Source organism: Ischnura elegans, chromosome 1 (assembly GCF_921293095.1).
Source record: "Ischnura elegans chromosome 1, ioIscEleg1.1, whole genome shotgun sequence".
Taxonomy (NCBI): Eukaryota; Metazoa; Arthropoda; class Insecta; order Odonata; family Coenagrionidae; genus Ischnura; species Ischnura elegans.
The window spans coordinates 139,570,136-139,594,205 of NC_060246.1; the positions used below are offsets into that span (position 1 = coordinate 139,570,136).

A 24,070-nucleotide genomic window follows, 5' to 3' on the forward strand; every position below is an offset into this window, starting at 1 on the left:
ACCTAAAAAAGTTACTTACTTTGTCGACAGTTGGTTGGAGTAAATTTAAAAAATTGCCAATTTTTGAGTAATCAACGCATCTTTTTAATACAGCATGATTCAAGGATTTTTTCATTATACCGTGTTTTAACACTCACGGCTAATGTTACATCCTTGTGACTCAGAAGGGTTGAATCACTGAACCATAACACCTTTCCTCACATAACCGCTAGAAAACACCTGAACCGATAAATTCTTCATAAATTGAATTTTAAAGAGAAAGGTTTTTGGTGGGTATGAGCATACAGTTCCTCTCAGATTAAAAGGCTCTCTGTCAGATTTTTTCATTCTTTAGAATAGATATTTACGCTGAAGGCTAGCGCCGACTTTTAGACCAGAAACAGGTGTTTTGGTGAGAATACATTGGTGACGCGTGTTTGCCAATGTATCGCCACGTTTTGAAGTTCACCCCACTTAATTAGGGGTTAATTATTGCGCGTTTGGCTAAAAGTCGTGCGATCTGGAAATCCTGCCAACGATTTCATGGCTAGTTTCGTTATGGAGGGGTAACGAAACATATATTACCGATTTATGGGCGTACGAACGCCCAAATTGTACATTGAAGGTTTTTTTGGGCTAACTATTGTCAATAATGACATTCCTGTAATAGAAATATCCTTTAAATGAATTTCAATGGCGATGAAATTGATGGATATACGTACCATTTGATCTGACCTCTTGAAGTACCTTTCGATTTTCTAATTCTCCGTTCTCTCTCTTGGTAAAATAATGGCTGTCACGAGGCTCATTTTAGTGTAATGTTGATGATTTATTAAGCATAATCTAAGTTTGAGCTAAAAAAATCGTTTTGAATCCATGATATTCCAGCGTGACCTCATAAGGGACATTTGTTTGCATTTCTTTCTTTATTCTCTACATGCTGGTCAAAATGAATACCTTAGGAAAATCTCTCTTATGAAAATTGTTTTTTAAATTCTTTCCATACTCACGATATATTTGCTTAATTTTTCATTTGGTTAGATTGGTCAATATAGATATATTTAACGAATTTCATTGTTGATGCCTATGCTACTTTAAATTACATACGCAATTGGGTGCTTCCCATTCATTTACACACGTCGACACAAGTCAACTTGCGTCGCGGTTTTCGTGTTCCATTCAGTGTGTGTCGCCGACTGTTGTGACAGAAGTCAACAAACGGTAACGCACAGGAATAGGAGAGTTATAAACAGTTACCGCGAGTCGATACAAGTCGACGCGTGAGTCGCATGAATGGAAAGCACCCAGCAGGGACCTGACAATCGGTTTGCCTCATTTATCTCGACCATGTAGTAACGTTAAGGATTTGTGGTAATTTAGTTTCATTTATATTCCCGAGCGAAAACTAGTGGATGACACAATAACCATGTACGGCAAAAGAATATTATTCAAAAATATTCGCCGTTTTTTCCCCGGCGAAAATACAGTATTCGCATTAGTTCATTGGTAATACTCGTGGGCCAGTCGGCTTAATATTTTGCGTTTTCATGTAATAGTAATCCTTTGATCTCATTTTGATCTGCGGCTTTTGAGGTTTTTCAGCCTAATCATGGGAATACGTAATCTAAAGAGAGAGTAAGCGGAGCGGCACTGGAGTTTCCGACATCGGCTTTTGCGGTCAACTTGAGAAAAAAAAATTATCTTACTTATACCGATAAGGGTTTGGTAGTCTGGTTATTAGAGGCGGAGCCATTGCCGTGGAGATGGGTAGAAGCTCCTTAACTTATGCAGCTGAAATACACCTTGAACTGAGTAATTCTTTCAATATTTTCTTCATTTTTTTATTGCTCTCAGCCGAGAGATTTCAATTTAAGAACACTGTCTTTCCCATCATAGCCTCTTATCATCTTCTATTTTGTGTGCATGTTTGATTAAGGCCTCCAGGTGAAAAGTATTTCCTTTTCACTAATTTTTTGTCATCTCCAATTATATTAGGTGTAGGCGCTTACTAAATTATTTGATAAATCATTGAAATATTTGATCTAAATGTGGGAACTAATAATTTTCCAATGTCTAAAATAGCTAACATGATTTTCACTCTCAGGTGAACATCATTATTTTCCTTAGTTTAGTCATACGTGCTAGGTTGGCCTTTGGGTTTTAATTGCGTTGAACAATTATAGTATTGATAAAATATGTGACAATATTATACTATTTTATTTTAAAATGATATGATGTCATTGTAGAAGCAACGCAGTGTGTGAATTTCAAGTGCCAGAATAACTGAGAATAATTACTTACCTCAGCTTTTTTTGATCATTTCTCATTTTGACGCATGCATTTTAGATCTATATATTACTATTTTATGGGATAAATTTCTTCACAAGAAAAACAATTTTTTGCGAATTAATGAAGGCATCTAAGGTCACTGTAAATAACAGCTGTAGTAAATAATCACTAAGTCACTAAAGAATTCAGTTCAGACTCTGTTCACCACAATTATTATATATATATTTTTTTGGAAAGATATGATTATTATAATTTGATAAGGCCTTCTCATCCCGAATATTACAACTTTTATTTTAATTCACTTTAATTGAATATTTATTATTCGTAATGCTAGTTTTGTTTTACTAGTGAAGTCAATTTTTTCTTATACTCGATAACTGTCGTAATTTTCTTGAGGTTTTGCAGCAACTTTGACATTTGTTGCCGATTGAGCCGCATATATTTGATTCTCATTAAATTATCCGTTGGTTATTTCTATCTGCTGAATATATCAGCGGTTCAACCACGAACAAAGGCTACCGCGATTTCCAACCGGATGCAAGGCATGTCGGTGCTTTACCGGCCGACACCTCGAACAAACAATCATTTTTACCTCTCGGGCCCTTTAGAAAATTAAACGGTACACGAGGTTGCGTTGCCTGCGGTCCGCTTTACGCCCAAGACACCGTGCTAAGGTGTGCTTGTTGTGCCCGACGATTTGAGGATGACCCCGCGCAATCCCATTATGCTACGGCGTCGAATGTTCTCGAACGTGAGGCACGTGTCCTTTCCGGCTGGTGGGCATGCGGTTAGACCGGCGGCGCTCGCCTTTCGATTTTCCCTGCTTCCGACTTTGGGCACTATGACCGTGAGTAATCACTTCTTTGTTATCAGTTTTCCACGGAAATCTGAGGTTCGTGATCATTCCATTTAACGGTGCAACTCGCGTGTATTCAGTCTTGGAGACTAGTGTCTTTGTGCTGGGGTATTTTCGCTGAAACCACAGCTGTTCATCATATTTTATACTTTTTTTGCGGACACATCATATTTTGTAAACTTTAGGGAGAGCAAGCGCAATTAGTATTATTCTTTGGAGACGTCGTGCGTTTACAATATAAATTATCCCTTGTTACAGTAATATTTATGGTTACTACTTGGAATATAACATTATTTAATCACGGTATCATTTCAAAGGCAGGTTTAAACCTAGTTATGAAGTAGATAGTTGCCAGCATTCTAAGTAAACACATTTTTAAGAAACGGTAGTTTTGATGGATGGTAACAAAAAAGATATTTGATTTAGGAAATGAATAGGATATTTTGAAAATTACTGTGGTCAGTACAGGTGTTCAAGACCTGTCTCCGATTACTATTTTAATATGCAGTTTCATGCAGTGTGATGCTTGAATACTTTTAAATGTATGGAATAGTTACAGGCGTATTTAGTTTTGTTAGAATAGCTCTTATTTTACAAAATATCTAAGCGGTCTTCATTACCTCCGGCCAGAATAATGGACTACCTGTCTGAATCTGGCCTGACATGTTTGATAGACAAAAGCTCTGTGGCTACATGCAGGTCGTGGGTGGGAACCGATCCCAGTCACTGGCATTGCGCGCGTTATTTGGGCCTCTAGCCCTTGGGAAATCAAATGGCGGGCCAAGAGTGGCCTACTGGAATCGCAAGGGCACAAAGCCCCCCACAGATAGCCGAATAGAAAAGGCTACAATTCCCGTGGATAACTTGACCTACAGTTTTATCTTTTAGTAAGTTAAATGTTTATATACCCTTTTAAACATGTCTCCAAATTATCTTCATAAAAAATCAGATTCATGCGTCAGATATAGTGTTATCATGATTTGTCATGAATTTGTCAATTTATCACCGTTTTGCGATAAGTAATGATAGTTCTTTCTCAAGATGATTAAGGGAAAATTTCATGTAAAACACGAGTTTTATTATAGTTTACCCATTACCAGTGCATAAAAATCATATGCTAAAAACCTTAATGGATCCTTGAGCAAGTGTCAGCGCCAAATCTTTCATACTAATATCATTTGTATGAAAATTAAATAAGTTGCTTTTCTATCTCTAGTACGTATAATAATAGAGATAAATATCCACATGTTTGCGTTTTTTAAAAGCCTATGATACTGCAAGAACGCTACATAAAAAAATTCTCTTTCTCCAATCCATAAGCCCTTTTATTACCTTTGATCTTGATGTTTTGCTTTTTCTATTGTTCTCTATAAGTTTGAATTTATTTGATGAAGTCAACCAATGTGGAGTTATCAGTACAGTTATTTATAATTGAGCAATTTCCACAAACATACCTCTCAAATAATTGAAGATAAGCCAATATAGAAGCCTGTGTGCCATTTGCGGTGGTTAAAATAAGTATATAAAATTTGTGAAGAGAACTTAACATTTGCGGGGCACCAGTAACACACTTCTTTCAGAGATTTAGGATTACGACACAAGAGTCCCAATTGCATATACCTACACTGCTTAATCGAGTTACTATTATATTAGCCTATCCTATGTCTACTTGGAATATAACATTATTTATATTACATATATTTTATATATATACAATATTATTTTATTATACATATAATGAATGGGAAAAAAAACTGAAAAATATGAATTTCAATCAGAATAATAATATGAAAATAAGAATATTACCGATTTGATAAAAAAACAATTTTTTAAAAACAATGGAGAATGTATCAATTAATAAAATTTTTAAATTAAATGACGAAATACCATTTATTAATGTTTGGTTGTATTTATGTGATGGAGTGTGGTAGCCTAGTGGGTAGAGCACGTGGTTTCTGATCGAGGGGCCTTAGGTTCAAATCACGGGTGAAACCTTCGAACAACCCCAAAACAAAATCCGCGAAGCGTGAAATGGCCCAGGGAAATGAACTGCCCCCCCCCCCCTACCATGAATGTGCGAAGGTCACACGCCTGTGACCTAGTCTTCAATCTTCACCTAACCAAACCAGCCTTCGAGTTGGATCACTGAGTGGGTGACTATTTATGTAGTGTAAAATGCTCAGTCTATAAATATGTTCTTTACAAGTTTCTTTTACGCACAAACAAAACACAACAACGACAACACACAAACATGAGCGAAAATATAAGTTCTGTTATAAACTGACTGGTTGGGGCGAGTGAATTGGTTCACCGGAACGGAAAACAAAGTCGCGGCGCCGTCTTAATGAACGTGAACCCAGCGGTGGATTTAGATAGGGTTCATAGGGGTCGTGGCCCTCCCCCCAAAATAAAAAAAAAAATAATTTTTGCTAGTTTATAGTTTTTGTATCCTTGTAAAGGAGTAAAGGGAGTACATATACAAATGCATGGCCACATGACCCAAACGTGAGAGAAGTTTGAGATGTATTTATCGTAGCGCGCAGCACTCCCTAAAAAAAATTTAACCCGGGACAACGCCCCTCTATCCCGGGGGGTATTCCATACTCCCCGGACCTAGGTCATGACCCCCCTACCCCCTCAAATTTGATGCTGAATCCGCCCCTGCGTGAATCTAATATTCGGTGTGTTCTAAGGGGAGAGTTGGCAGAGGGCGGCTAAGAATGTTACTTTGGAGGCGGGGGTTGAGATACTTGAGCACTTATCTCGTGGTCGCGGCCCTCTGCACTCGCCGCATGGCCCTTATTTACCCAGCTGCCCCATTATGTAGGTTCTTCGCGGAGCGGTCGCAACACGTGACCGACCGTCCCACCGGTGATGATGCGACCACCACTCCAAAATCTTTCCATATCCTATCTTGTCCTTTGCGTGGGTGGAGAAGAAAGGTTATACGGCTGCTGGGCATAAAACTTTAGCTTTTAACTCTTAAAATATCAACGGAATAATCGGCACGAAAGTTTACTAAGTTAGTGAGTTCTCCGGAATAGTATTTGAGCTGCAAAAAATCAGCGGGTAAAATAATTTGATCTGAACAGCAACTGAGTTCGAATCTTAAGGAGGGAAGATGATTTTTTCCTCTCCAGAATGTTCGTATTTTAACTTTTAACCGTCAGAATTTTTTGAGAAGACTGCCGGTGGAAAGTGGATTTCAAGGTTACCCTGAATTCGTGCAAAAATGGCCTTTGCAGAACGTATCCTGCCAATCATGCAGAGTTATAGTCTGATAAAATGAATGAGAGGTGAATATCATAGTGGTTGAAATATTTATAACCTGCAAATGAATTTAAATGTAGGAGTGTCATAGTCTCCTTATTTCTACTTTGAGTTAGGGACGGTTATTATTTCACTCTCATTCTGTCTTACTTGTTGTAATTTGATTTGGAATCTTTTGTAACGGTGGAACAACCTGCTTATGCAACAGAGCTAGTGGCTTCCACCGTGGATAATTAACCGACCACGATGCCCAAGTTGTGGTATTGTAAAAAATATAATAACCATTTGATCAACTGAAAGTGTTTGTTGAGAATAGGGTGCCAATAAGTAGATGTTGAGAATATCATTATCTGTAGGGAGTTCTCGGTCAATGTCTAAGTCGCACAAAGGGTTTTGTGACTTAGAAATTATGACTGCACTATGTGTGATTTAGACATTTCGAAGGATTTCGAATTTCTTTCCCTAGATCATCTCCAAAATCCTAGTAGTGATCCCTGTAGTTCTGACAATGAATACACGGTACTGCAAGAATTTCTGAGCATTATATCTCTAGAATTCTCAGGAATGTATGTCAAAGGCCCTTTAGCTAGTAGTCCACCGCTCTACCCAATTAACCGCCACACCCATGGTAAAATGCACAATGTTTAATTATTAGTTATTATTCACTACCGCACGAGAAGGTACAAGCCGTATATTTACGAAACCTTGCAATTTTTGAGAAATTGAAGTGGAAAATATATCATGGACTGAGGATAGAGCCAAAAATGTGCAGCTTTTTAGTTCAAAGACTGTGATTTCTGCATTTTATAATTTGGTAGTTCTAACGGGACTCATTAGTCCCCGGTGATTACATTTGATGTAGCATCAGACATCCCGTCGTTTTTGGCTTATTATTTTTTAGGAAGATATATGCATAAAAATTACTCATATTGTCCTTTAGCTCCTGATTAGCATAGGAAATCATTGATTACATAATTACCAAATCATTGTCTGATTTAATTGCTCAGTTTGTAGTTGCAAGTTAAATATCTTTGCTAGTTTAGAAAACAAAATATGTTTCAGAATTTCCCATCAATGGAAATATCACAAAGAAAATATTTACCATTAGCCGCAATGATTCCTTAGAAAGTGAAGCGTAAATATGCTTCCAGTCTTCTGAAAGCTTAATCGGTATAGATTTCCCCAGTGTGTCAGAGAAGGAACGAAGAAGCCATATGTAAGCATTCCACCGCATTAGTAAATAATCCGTTGTATGGGGATGTAATCATTTCAATGTACTTTCTTTTCATGTCACCTCGTCCAGTTATATTTTTTCTCTTATTTTGAAGTGAGAGGTTACCTTAGTTAGGTTTGTCCCATTTTTCACGCACGGACTCTTAAAGTTACCTCTGCGGGCATAGAGGGAAACTGAACCCGGTCCACAACTCCCCTATGTCCACCCATTATGAGTTTCTGTTGCCAAACTTCCTAAAATCCTGGATCGCAAAAACAAGAGGGAGTCACGTACTATCGGGACGGATAAATTATTGCGCCTACGCGCAACTGTTTTGAGTTTCTCCTTCGACCCTCCTCCGGCCTTTCTATCAGCAAAGAAATCCGGACATAATATCGAGTAGAGATAAGTTACGTCGCACCGGTGGGGAGATAACAAACCAATTATTATCGGGTTTCGGGAGGAGGAGGTAGAAGGGGTGGTTTTCTTCGGAAGGGGGTGTATATAGACCCTCGTCGAAGGCTTATTATGGGCGATACTGATCGATACCTCCTCATCCACCTCGTCTGCGTTCTCACCCCCGCCCAGGGCACCGCCACCATCGCCCGCCGCCACCACCACCACTACGGACACCATCGGGCACCCATATCACCACCAGCCTTGGAACCCTTCCCACGACAGCCCGCGTCGCACTTCTGTTCTGCGCCCTCCCTTCACGCCCGTCCCACCTCTCTCTTCACCATTTCGTCGGATTCCGCGATTACCCGTCGTCGCCTCGACGTGTTCCGCGCTCTCCCGTTTCTGGGGCAGATGAATAAGAACGGGCCAGTGAGGGAAGGAATCTTGCAATGCAGAGGTGTTACACACTTCCGTGGGCATCTAAATTTGGATTGTTGGGATTTATGAATATTCTCCCATACAATGGCGTGGGCACGTGGGGATTTTCCGAGGTAAAACCCCCCCTTTAGCCTTTATTACTTTATTTTATATACATTATATACTTTATTTTAATAAATACTCGTTCAAAATTACTCTTTTTGAGTCCAAAAAATCACGTTTTCAACATCAAAAATCCCAAAATGTTCCCGGACCCCCCTGTGCACTGGGTGTTTTCCATACATCCCGGAAGGGCCCCGTACACCCCCCATTTCAAAATCCTGGCTACTCTATTGCTCCCTCATTTATTATACATGAGTGTTCTTTATTTATTTGCTTAGAAATTTATTTTTTGTTTGATGGTCCATGGATGCCTTTGTTCCAGTGACTATTGTAATAAATATAGTTCTGCCATTTTTGTTGTCGTCCACTTTTTTTAGGTGGTAATTGCGTAAAACCAAATATCCGATTCCGCAATTACCCGTCGATGCCTTGAAGTTTTCTGCGGTATCTGGTTTCTGGGGCAGATGAATAAGAGCGGGCTAGTGAGAGAGAGAGAGAGAATCTAGCAATGCAGAGGGGTTACACAGTTTCGGGGGCATCTAAATTACATGAGACTCCGCTGAAGTACCGATTGGGGGCATTTAAATCTACCTCCCGAGAAAACGGAAAAATTGATTGTCGACTCTTAAAATATTTGCATCTACATCCTATCCCACTTCTTCTTCTCTCCTTAAGGCTGCTTTTGATGCTGCAGTCATTATTTCCGCCGAATAATATCTTCAGCCTTCTCTTCATGTTATTGTAAGAGGTCGACCCCATTTAGACGCCAGGCCGTTCCGGCACTGGTTAACAAAAGACAATAGTCAAATAACACTTTTATCAATTTTGTTGCCTCAAAATTTCTAATATATACAAACGTTGCCAAAAAATGTAAATAATAACTTGTACTAAAAAATATAGAGTAATATTTCACTGCTAAAAAAGGCTAGGAAAGTGCATTCCGGCACAGCTAATTTTGCCATGACGTCACTGGCTGGGACACAACGTGAACCCATGACGTTCTCCACCTACGGGAATGCACGAAGAGATGGCTGACGGGGAAGCTTATGATAGGAACACTCAAGACATGAACGTAAACGCAAACTCGACACTTGAGAGAAGCCCAACTTCCATTTCTTCATGTTTCCCGATCACGGACAACCAACAATGAACTCCCTCTAAGTAATGGTAAACTGCAATCGAAAACACTGGAGAAATAAAGAGATATTTGCGATTTGTGAACACGTTGGTCCGACTTGTGAACATGTTGGTCTTCTATTGAAGATTTATAGGATTTTAATGGTAATATTTTCGTTTCCCAGTATGTGATAAATTACATTTTCGTTGCATGGAGACTAACGAATAAATGAACTAAAATGCATTACGATAAAAACTTACAGGAGTCCGAAATATATAGCTACGTCTTTATCCGTTTCTTTGAAATTAATATTTATCATCACCAGTAAAAGATAGCAAGTCCACCTTTGTTTACATCATCGATGGTGCTTGGGTTCAACGTTGCGCTTAACTACAGTCACTTATCCCGGGAGACGCCCGGCTACATCGACTGCGTCCGTGTAGGGAATCTCTTGTCACTCGTCGCTCTCGGCATTCGGTTTCCGTCACGCTTTATGTCCCTGCCCTTATGCATGAAGTTTTCCGTCGTCCTTTCTCTATTTTACTAATAATTTTTCCTTCTTCAATGTTCTAAGTGAAGTTGTCGTGCCCGCGTAAGAGTGTTATGAGCTTTTATTGTTTTATTTTTTTCCAATATATCTCTTCCTATGTGGACTTCATTTAAAACACGTGAATTAGTTTTCCTTTTCGTCCACTCAGCTCTTGTAACCCTCTTCCAAATCACAATTCTGCAGTTTCACGTTTGGTCATTTCATTCTACTTATGTTCCATGTCTCACATTGATATGTTCGCATACTCCGTAAGAAACTTTTCAGGAATTTCTCCTTGGTCCCAAAACTAATGCTGTTCCTCTAGGAGGCTTTTCTTCCATTCAGTAAGTCCTAATAAATTTCGACCTACTCTCAACAAATAAATAATTTTGGTGAGAAGTTCATGAATATTTATCGGTTTAGTTCGTCATGTTCATGGCGAATATTGCTTTTTTAAATGTGTGAGCGTGTTATCATCCGTGATATACTCGTATGTCGCATTGCTGTCGAACAATTGAGACCAGTGAGGACAGTGTATTCCATCCTAATGGAAAGTTATCGCTTTGGTGTATGCTAAAAGAAATTACGCCGTGGATTTGGAATCCAATTCGGGTATATTTTATCACGAGAGTGGATATCAGTCGACTTACAGTTTGGAAAGTTTAGTTCAGGACATAATATTATCCCATGTATAACCGACCGTGTCGCAAATGCATTCTTACTCTTTGTTCATGACCTAAGGGTTTTTGTGTTTGTAAAATAGCGACTGCATAGAATATGCGGAGATGGAATAGAAAATAAATATTATGTGGACTCATCATAAGCGGGAATAGTGAAAATGAGTGAAACATACTCCATACTAATAAAAGAAAGTTAGACCAACAGTGCTTTCTGATTTCCGCTAAAGAAGGTAATACTTTTTCTTGTTTCGAAAAATGATGAAATGGAAAGTACATTAGTTTTAAAGCCTCAAAGAATCGAAATATATGATATTCTTAGATTCTCATGATTAAATAAATACATTTCACATAGTGCAGCAACTCCAGAATAATGATCCTGTGGTGCTCTGCCGCACGACTACATCTTCCTCTGTTTCCGTTGTCATTATTAGAATGCATGCATTTCGACGGCATTCGATGCTCTTACGTTCATTTTGTTGACTGTGCCTTGGCTAAGTGCCTGATTGGGCGATATTCTAAGAAATATCGTGTTTCAGCGATTTTTCATGCCCATCCCTTAAAGTGCATTTTTTTTTGTGAACGTGGCAATTCCACCAACATTGGGTCCTCCCGCGGTCGTTTCGACAGGACGTTGGCTGCGTGCCTGAAGAAACGATATCCTTCAAAAATATATGATGCGCATCGATCACTTTTTTTCTTCCTCGCCTGTAAGGCTAGTGGACATGACGTTCATTTCGATTGGGTCGGTTATTTGGAGGGGAGCAACATTTTGGGCAATATGGCCTGTTAAGGGTGGGACTGCGGTGGATGGAGGACGGGGAGAAACCCTGTGTTGGCCCCCTTTAAATGGAACACGGCACTAACGGATGTAGCGAGTGCTATTATTTTTAACATATTCTGCCCGCATGAAGTTCTGCCTCGACGAAACTCGTAGTAAAGGTATAAAAAAACCCACGAGGTGGCTGCGTAGTTACCAAAAGGTGGAGCCAGAAATGAAACCACCTACTTCGGTATAATAATAGAAAATGGGAAAAGTTATCAAATAGAATACTTTACGGTGAATGTAACTAAAATCGTGATACTCCTCCTTATTGAGTGTCAATGCTGGTAAAATATTCAATCGAAGTAAACAACATGCTAACAGATGGCATTGGTCACTTCGACCAATCACGTCATTCAATTGTGATCGTATGCTTTCGAAAATGGCATCCATAAATGCAACATGAAGTTGAATTAGGTCATATTTTTTTGCAGATCTGTAAATTACTTTTTGAATCAATGCTGTCTTGTTCAGGAGATGTTATCTGTAGCTCCATTTATATTTAAATAAAGTTTTTATGGCCCTAGTTACCACAATGAATTGGGCGAATTTCTCAGAAAACAGTTTAATGTAGTAGTAGATTGACGACGGATCAAATATGTGTTTATGGTCTAGTTGTTGTCAACATGCTTTTTTACTACTAATGAATCATCGCCAAGAGTCGTGTGGAATTTTCATTACGATCTCCATAATGATATGAGGATAAAGCCCATTTTTATTGTGACATTACTTATTATTAGGGCACAATTAGGGGGATATAATTTTAGTTTTTCGTTGGAATCTCTCTAATGAAAGCAAGGATCGGGAGATGAAAGATCTCTCTTGCCGTTAGAATTTTATATTCACTAACATGGTGGGAATCAGGAGTAGCAAGTGAAACGAAGCGAAAATATTTCGTTTCGACCCAGAGGTAAACGAAAATACGAGGCCTATGTTTAGTTTCATCCCTGCATGAAATTAAAATTACCAAGGAGTCGAGTTTCGACCCGGGACGAAACTTTACTCCCGGGAATGAAACTAAATTAATCGAAACTCCGCTGCTCATAGTTAAGTTTCGATCCCAAAAGTTGGGTGGAGGGAGATAAGAGAGAATAGTTACGACCCATTACATTTGACATATGTGCAGAGAGGTTAAAAAATTGAGCTAAAAATCGAATGGGCATTTTGCGTTCACCGTTCTCATGTTTGTGGTAAAAATATAAGTGCCCCAAGCATCTAATGGCGGTAAGCCGAGCCTCTATTTCATTCAACCACACTTCGAAATTGGTGTGTGGGTCGAAACTAAACTGTTCGAAGGTGAAACACGTGGTCCTTCCGGTGCGGAACATTATCTACGTTTCGTTTCGTCTCAGAGTTTTACTTTAGTTTCGACCCGAAGTAGTTTTGACTCCGATTTCGTTCCGACTCTGAGCTTAGCTCCCCAGGTGTAAATCCGTTTCGTTTCGATTCTACATTTCGCTGCCGGGAACGAAACTATGGAAATTTTACTGGTTTTGACTTTCGTTTAGTGTCTATTGCCATTCCTGATGGGAATACATCACTATTTTACCCGCCCGAGATTATTCCTCCCCCTCTGATCCCAGAGAAAAAGAATATTTTTTCCATGAACAATTAACCTGTTAACGTTCTACTTAATGTAGATGGTCTTATTTTCGCAGTTAGTTTTCTTCCTGTCGATGAAGGCCTTTTCTTCGATCATGTAATTTTTTCAGTGGACAGTTGTCGATGGTCATCTTCACGCCTATGGTCTTCATATTGTCGACGATCTTATTTCAGCCAGTTAGTCTTCCTTTTTATCAAGTGTATTCTTCTTGTCTACGGTGTTCGTACTGTCGATGATGCCCTGGTAATCGATTATTTAACAATTCTCAATGAACTTCACTACTCTGGATACCTACGAGTTGATTGCGTCGTTAAATGTTTCGCGTACGAACTTAGGAATATGTTGTCCACGAGGGATATACTTTCAACCTTCTCTGCTTTGTCTAAGCTAACCTTAACGTTGAATGACTGCGTAAGTGAAGGATATCCATGAAGTATTACGAACAAAATTTGTGTAACCGCTAATGCGATGATTAGAGGAGCTAACTAACGTTCTATCATCTTGACCGTCGTCATTGCCGAATATCTAGCGATTCTCAATGTTCTACCAATTACCGAAGGCCTGTGATTTTAAAAGGCTGATCAATTAATTTTCGATGGCCAAATGGTTGCCAAAATGTCATCCTTTTTTCGAATGCTGCCAATTTTAAGGCCTAAAGATGACCATGTTTGTTCATTGACACTCGATGACCATAATTCAAATTAGATTATAAGCTGCCTATCGGCAATCGATGACCATTGTTTGCTATCGAGTATCAGCTGATAATCGATGGCCATCGCTCGACACCCAGCATCGTACCTCATCGATTGTTTGAAACAATCGAATTTCGATTTCCGACATCGCTCAACGAGCAATCTCTCTGAAAACCACCCAAAGGGACATGGACTTCACATCGATGCCTACGAACATTCCGACGCTCGCATACACTCGCATATACGCGTATACTGCATGCTCACTCCCTCCAAGGCTCTCTCATTGCTCGCGGACGAAAACATCCTATTCCTCCGCCGTCGCACGTGGTCGCTCTCTCGCAGCGCAGTCGTATACATCCTCCCATATGCCACCCTCTTACCCCTCTTTTACCCCCACCAACTCCCTCCCCACCCCGCCGCACTCCCTCCCTTCCCATGTGTCCCGAACAGTGGTCTTCCTCACCGTTCGTTTTCACGTGAGAATTAAAGAGAGAGAGAGAGGGAGCTCTCGTCGTATTTTCCCTTTCGTTTCGATTCACTCCCCTCCGAAACTCATCCCCCAAACACCACCACCACCACCACCTCACCCATATTGTGTGCTCGGAGAATGCACCTCCACGAGTATCCTCTCTCTACTCCTCTCTATCTCCCTCTCCAAACTCTAACTATACACCATACCCCTCACTAACCACCCCCTCTTCCCACCCTCCCCCTTCTCTTCTACTGCTCCTCAAAGGTTTTTTTTCCTTCTACATTTTTTTCTTGCATTTCGAGCTTTGTGAGGGAGGGGTGGGCAGGATGGGATAGAGAGAATTAGCGCGCCGGCCGCGTCGTTAAGTCGAACGTTGTCTCTCTCTCTCTCGGAGAGGTGGAGGGATGGGGGAGGGAGGAAAAAAGGCAGGAGAGTGGTGCCTTTCGGGCGTCATTATATTCTCTCTCTGTGTGTCCCTCTCTGTATGAGATGGGGACAGAGGTGGAGCGAATGAAACAGGAGAGACGCAGTAATGTTGGAAGAGAAAGAGAGAGAGAGAGAGAGAGGGGTATCTCTTTTTCACCTTCTCATCCCTCTCCTCCATACGCCAATCTGACTCCCCATTTTCGTTCTCTATCCCACCTGGATTCTTCCTCTTCAAATTCTTTCTGGCCTCGTCGCCGGTGAGTTTAATCCCTCGTTTTTTTACCAGGAAGTTGTAGATTCAAACCAGCCCATCGGAGTTGTTTCACCTATTGGGATATTAGTAAATGTGCTTTCCAGAAAGTTGATAGTTATAAAAATGAAATTTGTGTAAAATTCTTGTAAATACTAAATACTTAATTACTATCGTAGTAAATATTGTCCTATTTCCCATTAATATTCGTATTAATCATGTCGTTGTCAGTACTACTCACTTTGGATTTCCATCCCTCTACTTCGTGCGGCAAACCTCGCGCAATTTCTATTCTCTTCCCCTCACCTCGATTCGTCCTCTTCTCTGGCCTCCCTCTCTATATCTCATTCCCTCCCCACTTATGCCTCACCTACATCCTTCCATCCGACCCCTCCCCTCATTCTCCTCTCTCTTCACTTATTTTTTTTGCCGATTTCAGCCTTTTCCATAGTGCTCACGCAAAGTGCTCAAGGGAGAGGGGCGCGTGGAATGGGAACTCGGGGGCCTGATGGTGGAGATATTTTTTCTCATGGAGAGAGAGAGAGAGAAAGAGAGAAAGAAGAGGAGAAGGAGGAGGGGAGATCGGAATGAGAGAGAGGAAGAGAGAGAGAGGAGAGTGCATTCTGGTGGTGGAGGAATGAAGGCTTGGGGGGCGGGGGTTGGCGGGGAGGCAGGGAGGAGGGGGGCGCCGTAGCACGCACACTCCAGAGAGAGAGAGAGGCCGGGAGGGGTCCCACCCAATCCCTCCCCCCTCCCCTCTCGCGCCCCCTCTTCCCCACCCCCGCCGCCCCCGCTCCCCAGCGCCGTCATCCTCGCAGTGTGCTTACGGTGGCGTGGGAGTGTGGACGTTGCGCGGGGAGCTCAGCAAGTGATATACCATACGCGACTGGAGACTCGCACCGGGGTTCGCACTCCGCGCCGCCCAGTCGGAGTGCCCCCTCGCCCGCCACTCACACACCGCCCCCTCTCTCTATCTCTCTCTATCCATCCAACCATCTCTTATCCCTCTCTTCTCTCGTTCATCGCCATTCATCCCACCTATCCTCTCTCTCCCATCTTCATCTCATTCTCATCTCTATTTCCCCTTCCTCCTTTCCTCTTCACATCCCTCTGCTCTCTCTATCTCTCTCATCGCCATCACTTCTAGTTTCCTCCCCTTCTGTTTCCCCATCCTCACCGGTCATCCCCGCAGGACCCGGCCGGCCGCGTGTTGACTCTCTTCCCGCTTGATTTTAAACCACTTTCACGCAAGCCGTCCTACCTCATATCAATTTTCCATCCTCTTCACAACCCAATCTGTCTTACTCTCTCTCTCTCTCTCTCATTCCCAAACATTCCTCGGGGACTTGAGCGGTCCTCCACCGCAGTCTCCCCTTCGAGCGGAGCGGGCGGGATCATACGGGGTCCGGCACGGCGGCGCGGCCCAGGACCTCTCTTGTCTCTCTCCTCACTAAGTCGCTCCGATTCGTCGTGGACCGGTCTCTCTTCTCGGCGCGCTTGGTTCGTCCCTTCGCTTCGCGCCCAACTCATCATCCTCTCACCCTTTCATCATCTCTCTGTCTTCTGTGTGATACGTCGAGGCGCTCCTCACACAAAACCCTCCATCCCGTAAACCCACCTTTTGCTTTCTTCGCGAGCGCCGCCCGGAGGCAGTGCGACCTGGCGCCTGGGAGTGTGTTCGCCCGATCGCCGCCGGCCGCCGGAGCCGCGAGTCGGTCAGTGATTCAGTGATATCTCTCTAAGTGGAAGGGGAGGTGGTGTTGGTATGATTTATTGAGAGCGGCTCTCGAAAAGGAGGAGGAAGAGAGTGGAAGTTGTGAGGGGTGACTTGGCCGTTTTGGGAAGGCGAGGAGGAGAAGGAGGAGAAGGTGGTACACGAACGTCCCATCGTGGATAGAGGAGTGCGGTGAGTCCATGTGTAGTGGTGTCTCCTAATGTGATGCACGTCGCGTGGAGAGTGATGGAAACCAATCAACGATGGATATGAGTAGAGAGGAATGTGATGATTGTAGTTTAAAACCATCTTTTTGAGTATTAGGGATGATTATGTGCATAACCGATTGTCAGATGCCAAGTTTATAAAGCCGCTCGACCGGTTCGAAGATGTCGCTTCGACGCATTGCATGCGTTCCTTTATATTTCTGTGCCACGTGGGGTGTTTCTTCGTGGGACGTTTCGGTGTGCGGGGTCGTAGGGCACAAATAAGGTCACGGTGGCCCTCATCGTGAAGCTCTCGTTCCCCCCTGTGGATGGTGATGCTATGATTATGAATGCCCTCTGTAATGGACTGGCTGTGTATAATATTCATGGCTTCTGCGGTGGGATTTACGTCGTTCAATATTTCAGCGTATTCATCAGTAATGCCCTTCGGTATTTGGATTCGCTGATCATTTATGGATATCAGGATTAAGGGCATTTTGCGTCCTTTTTAATAGATGCCTATGCAACTTTCATAGAAGATTGTCGTTTTCTATACATAGTATAGGGTTTAGAATGAGGACGTGTAGACACTGATTTTCGGATTGTTTTACGATATTTTTTCCTCTGGCATTTTCTCATTTTCATGTAGCACCTCTCACCGTACCTAACTGCATACGATAACCATGCTTTTAACCAATGACGATTTGATTGAACTTAGTGGTCCAACTTCTCTACTGGAGTGGTTTCACTCTTCGATCTATACGTGTTAATTGATTAGTTTCCATCCATCGTTGACTTTCCCCGAAAAGTTGGCCTCTATTTCATAGTATTCCAGACGAAAAGCTTACCGGTTGTTCATTGAAATGAAATGACTTTCTAAGATTCAACGGAAATTTAATACACCGACCTAGATTTCAAATTAATAAGTCATTATGAAGGTGTATAAGTTAATGTTAATCACTGCACTTACAATCCAACTTCAGCACCATCATTCACTCACCTCTCATTCACTGAGTACCCTTTGGAAATGGGAAACGAATCATCATTCGGTTTTATTCGACAGCAGTCATGTCTTCGGTCCATTGGAACACATCCGCGCTGGGTGTGCGACATTCCACTCACTCGCGCCGGCACCTTTAAATCTCGCGGCTCTTCCGCCCTCTCCTCCGCTCGGGCGGTCGCCGGCCGATGGGCCAGGACGGGCGCCAAATGGGCGCTTCCCTCTCCCAATCGACGACGGCGATATCCACGGCTGCCGCCGGCGGCGTCGAATTGGCGATAACTCATCACGTGACGCGCGGCTCCGCCACTGCCGCGCCCCGTCCTGGGATTCGAATCCCGCGACCTTCACTCGGGTCTCCCTCCGCTGTACCCCCCTGAGGAAGGGGAGGGGCGCGGGTCACCCCGCGGCGGCGCTTGTGCCGGCTCCAGGGGGATTTCCTTCCTTCCTCCGATCCCTCCCCCCTCTTACACCGTAGTCTAGTAGAGTGAATATTCCACGCTCGATTCAACGTGTCCGCACAGACCTCTACGCGCCCACTCATGCCTTGTTTCCCTCAACCTTGCTTCACGCTGAAGAATGAGGCTGACTGGAAATGCCTTTTTGCGTTTCTATTTTGTGACCTGTTTCTGCTGTGGAAATCAAACTGGGTTATCTCGTTATCTCTTTTGATACCGTTCTCGTTAATGCTGAAGTAATTCGCTGATTGCTCTTTCTAACTTACTTTCCGCGTCGCATGCAGTTTTACTAGAAAGGCATCTATGATAAATTTCTATTGATAAATCGAAACAAATTATTCATCCAACGGTCAGGGTCATGGCTGATTTCAAGAGCAAATGAAGTCACAGAACAAGCGAAGGCGCTACGGTTATCTCGATCCTTTTTTTACTTTAGTGGAAGTTAATCTTATGAAATCTTTCATACTTCAGACACATATTGTTGTGGGATACTTCCTTATATATTTCAATTAACTGCTCCATTTCAGCCTTGATCGGCGCTGACTGCCAAGGGACCACATGTAGTAAAAGAGGACCTCCCCAAGGCACAGCACACGCGCCCATGCCCGTGAGTCGTCTCGGATCGTACACACATTATCGTGGGTTGAGGGAGAGTTGAGATGTTGGGAGTGGGTTTTGAGGGTGTGGGCGAGGCAGGGGGTGGGGAAGGAATGGTGCGGGTGGTGGTGTGGTGGACGGCGTGTGGTAGTGAGGGAGCGGTGGAGGAAGAGAGAAGGGTGGTTCTCGTGGATCGATGCTGCCCAAAATGGAACCGGTTGTTGCACGGGCGAGGAGGGTAAGGAGAGGACGACAGGCGAGCGAGCGCGTGTCTTGCCTTCTGCCCCCACCACCTCCCATTGCAAAACGGGCGCCCCCGACGCCCCTCCTCCCCCTCTGACGGCGGCGGCGCCGGCCCGCGTGTCTGGGTGCACGAACCCTCGGCGACCGCTTGCCCACCGCGCGAGACAGGGATGCCTCCTCCACCTCATGTATGTACCCACGGCGACGACGCCGTCTGTTCCGCCGGCATCGAAGTTCAGGAGGCCGCGAGGAGAGTTTTCGGCCCCCTCAGACACATGGGAGAGGACGATGTTAAGACCAGAGGTCTTAATTGTCTGTTAGTTAGAGGGTGGGTGGATAAAGATAACTTTCGAGGTCCGCTTTACGTGGTGGATGAGGAAGGGAAATTTATTTGCTGATGCTGACCTTAAATGAATTTGATGTCGGAGATTATTGGCAGCTTTTGTTCAGCAATCATGGAACCAGCTCATTACGATGAACGATTGAAATCCTCTTGTGTTTGAAATCCGAATATCGCTTGTCAGCAACTTTAGGGCAGTGGTATTAACTCTACCTGTCATATCGGGAATATTTCTTAGCCGATGAGAAATGAGAATTGTCCCTGATAATTTAATTGACCCGTTTCTCTCTCGTGTTTGTTCAGAGGGATAGGGATCATCTCTTGTTCGCTTAGTGGACATCGTATTTTGTAAAAAGAAAATATCCATCCCACATGGATCGTTGTTCCAAGGTGGTCTGCGCTGCACAGATTGGACTTTAACGCTCGGAAATACTGGCGTTTTGTTTTAGGTAGGTTTTGGTTACACTGGATATCAGTCTACGATGCATCTATTCCCTATAAAATGCCTCGCTTACCAATTTGTCTAAGTTCTCATGATGACATGAAATACCTGAGTGATAGGTTCCTCCACAAAGCAGAACATCAAAAAATGGATAGGAATAGATTTCCCTGATAGATTGGACGGATGGATTGGATAGACTGACGAATAGATTGGCACTGCCAGTAACCTACTCTTGTTTAAATTCTCAGTGACCGTCATGGTTTCCTATACTATAAGTTGTGGTGCATTAACTATCGCCATGAAATCACGTTGTAACGCGCTGTAACGTGCACCGAAGATAACTCTTTGTTCTCCAGTGGAAGTTAAGTACAGTTTGACCGCTGTTGCTTACCTATCGCCCACCGGGAGATTTTAAATAGTGGTCACCGGAGTCTCTAATGCAGAAAAATGTTAGCTATAAGTAGTAAAGAGGTGGAAACATTGTGTTGAATACAATATTACCTTGCTTACTTACTTAAAATTACGAAGAAACTACGGTTTAAGTCTCTTCAGAAGGCACGAGTCCTTGTGTTTATTAAACTGGTATTTTTCGGGTAAACTGCCTTCGGTATTGTGTTGTTACCATTCAAATATTTCAATGGCAATGAAAATGCTTATGAATAAATATTTAAGCGAGGGAGAAACTAAACGTACCTTGTTCCATTTGAAGCTAGCAAAAGCAACCTCATCCACTACTGATCGTTGAAATTCATTGGACGCTAAAGTGTAGACAGGGATAAGAAAACCGAATAATTTCAGCTTGCATGCTTATCTCCTTCTATTAAAGCTCTCAATTTTATTATGGAAATGATTTTGAATAATTATAAGCTAGGCAGTAATGAATTTCATCCTGTTCTATTCAGCGACACCAATCTCATCCACCACCGTGTGACGAATTATTAAGACACCAAAGAGTACATAAGAAGATTGAAATATTTCAACTTGCATTCATTTTTACTGTCTTTACCTGAGGCAGAAATTATTAGTAATTCTCACCTCATCGTCGTGTAATGAGTGCTTTGAATTCATAGCCTTTACTTGTTGATTTTAATTATTCCTATTATTTCGAATTAGAGTTTGACCTTCGCGGTTCAGCATTCCATTAAAGGGATGATGCGATGTGCTTCAATAGCCCCTTCCCCTCCCTTCCTGTGTACCAATGGGGATGGAATATCAATGGAGAACTTGACCGCCTCCCCCGCATTCTGCTTCTGGTCCTCCGCGCAAGAAGTTAGTACTCTAGGGACGGCGTAAATAGGTTTCCTTCCGCCAAACTGCATACTCCTGGCTCTTGATTGTGCTGTGGACCATAAGGCCGGGTGGCACCCAGAGGAGATTTCCCAGAGTAGGTAACAGGAACACAGAGGTGCTCTCTACTATACTCCGCCCGTTACGGAAAGAAATCAGTCCACTTAAAAAAAGAGACCGGTGTGTCCTTGACCTCGAGCGTTTGCGGGGGAGGTGAATAATAAAGCAGTTTAGCATTTTGATCGATATTCATCATCGAGCTCATGGCATGCATGCATTGGGGAATGCAGGGCTCGACTACGCGCTCTATCCCGCAACGAGGGTATCCGACGGCTGGAATTCGCCGAGTAGGTATTTGGCGAGTGCTATTTTTAGCGGATACGTTGCTCGGTTTTCAAAATGCGCCCTACAAGAAAAGTGCTGGACTTTTTCTCCGTCCCTCGATGGAAACCCATAATTTCCGTAATAAAATCTCGGAAATTGAAGTGGATACGTGTAGAAATTTTCCGCCAAAACGGGCCAAAGAAATGGAGAGGGAAAAATGGTAATTGGATTTTAATCAGGGTTGGTCTATTATTTTTTCCCTTGCGGGTTTGTGAGGAGGAAGTAATCCATCACCCCAGCCGTCAGTGCTTGAAGAATTCGTGTAAACACCGGATTTATGTCTTTTGAGAGGCGTGTTCAACGCTAGTAATAAATGAGAAAGTAGCATGCGGAAATAGTGCGACACAGATTAAATATGGAATTCGGTTGCATCTATCATATGAAAGTGATTAATTTGGTCCCTTTTGAAGGTAACCTAAATTGAGGCTGAAAAGCACTATCCCGTCTAATTTCCGAAACAAATCTTTCAAGAAAATGGCAATAACTGTGCGGTTTCAAGATGGATCGTTCACAAGACTGTAGTCAATGTCAAGATGTTTTGAGTTCTGTCAGTAATGAGCTTGGTAGCCTTTATATTTTATTTATCCATATCTGTGAAAATTTGTCTGTGCAGTGGTGCCGATACTGCATTTTAGCTTGCATTGGATGATAAGGGATTGATTACACTATTTGAGCGATATGTCCTCTTCACATTTGTGAGACTCGAGCTTCTAAATGTGCCGAAGTCACGTGACTACTTTCTCTTTATCACGAGTGGCAGATCGGGAAAATGGTTTCATGACAGTCTGCTCCTCGTCGGATGTTTTGTGTTGAACGGGTTACTATGAATGATGGCTTCCCTGTTTTGCAATTGATGGGTTTCTGTCCGCCGCTCCTATTTTTGCCGAATCTCTTTTGGGATATTGTACGGAGATATCATATTTAGGTTTAATTTTGGATGGCATCCTTGGCGTTTCGTTTTATATAATGGTTGCCAATCAATTTTGGATGAACAAAGTGATAAAGTTTTTCTCATAGGTTACATAACTGCTTTCATTAACCAAACTCTCATGTTGCTACTGACACCTAATGCCAATAAAATTCCTACTAGGCAGGGGAAATTGTCTGTTTTATGCAATGTGAACGTAGTAGACTAGTGGGTAGAGTGTTAGTTTCGCTTTCCGAAGAGTCCCAGGTTCTATTCTTGAGTGAGGGCATCGGACGATCCCCAAGTAATTCCTCGCGAGCAGGCCCAGGGGAAGGAGGCGGTCACTCTATCCTTAATAATGTGAAATTACAGGCCTGTAGCTGTGACGTCATGGCAAAAAAGGCAGTGCCAGAACCCAATTTCCTTTAGAAGAACTAGATTTTTTTAGAAGTGAAATATTACTCTGTGTTTTTTTATTGCAAGTTGTTATTTACATTTTATTAATTTTTTTTTCATTTTGGTTTAGAATGTTTATATTGGAAAAAATGAAGCAAAAAAATTGATAAAAATGTTATTCGACTATTATGTCTTTAGTTAACCAGTGCCGGAACGATACGCTCCGGCGCGTTCCGCACAATGACTTCACTGGCATGTAGCTTAGTTTGGGATTATCTCTACCCTCATTTACCCAAACCAGTGTGTGTGTTTGAAAAATTGAGTGAATAAGATGCCTAATGTGCACCAATGTCAAAGTTTCATGGAGAAGTTTGATTTTTTTAATTGTACCAGTGGGCTCATTTTGACGAAGACAAAATCATTTCTTTATGTGCTAAAATATGATTTTTTGGAGAACTGTTGCTTTTCGGCTTCAGCCTTTTCACTAGGTAATAATTGTGTGTCACACTTGAAATGTTTTCTTTGCCGCCAATTCAGTATTAATGAACATAGTTCCACTAGGACCTGGATTTTGATGGTAATGCAATTTATGAGCTGGATAAAAAGTTGATACCTACCCGTTCCCAGTGTTCCAAAAATGGAACACTATTGTTTTTGTTGGAATAACCATGTGAGCATTATATCAAATAGTCTTAAATCATAAAATAGATATTTTGTACGATAAAATGACCAGCAAGAAAATAAATATCCTTGTATATGAAAGTGTTATAATTAAAAGTCAATATTCATAGTAAAAGAAATATTAAGCTATAAATTCTGCTTCTTGTAGTTTAAAAAATAATGGCAGGGGTGGTGTAAAATTTCAGTGATGGCAGTATTCATGTTACCCCCTGCTTGTGGAAGTCATATTATTTTAAAGTATTCTGTCGGAAAAAGAAACAGTCAATTCTTGAGATCAAGA

The 24,070-nt window shown here is 42.2% G+C and overlaps 1 protein-coding gene across 2 annotated transcripts in view; it reads left to right on the forward strand.

Moving 5' to 3' along the window:
* LOC124171049 (CUGBP Elav-like family member 5) overlaps positions 1–24,070 on the forward strand; it is a 379,376-nt gene that overhangs the window by 3,991 nt on the left and 351,315 nt on the right. The window contains exon 1 of one of the 2 annotated variants that reach the window (XR_006867638.1): positions 16,194–17,041. The exons of the other annotated variant lie outside the window; for it this stretch is intronic. The gene's annotated coding sequence lies outside the window, so the exon portion shown is untranslated. Of the gene's footprint in view, positions 1–16,193; positions 17,042–24,070 lie in introns of those variants that run through there. 2 annotated transcript variants of the gene reach the window in all.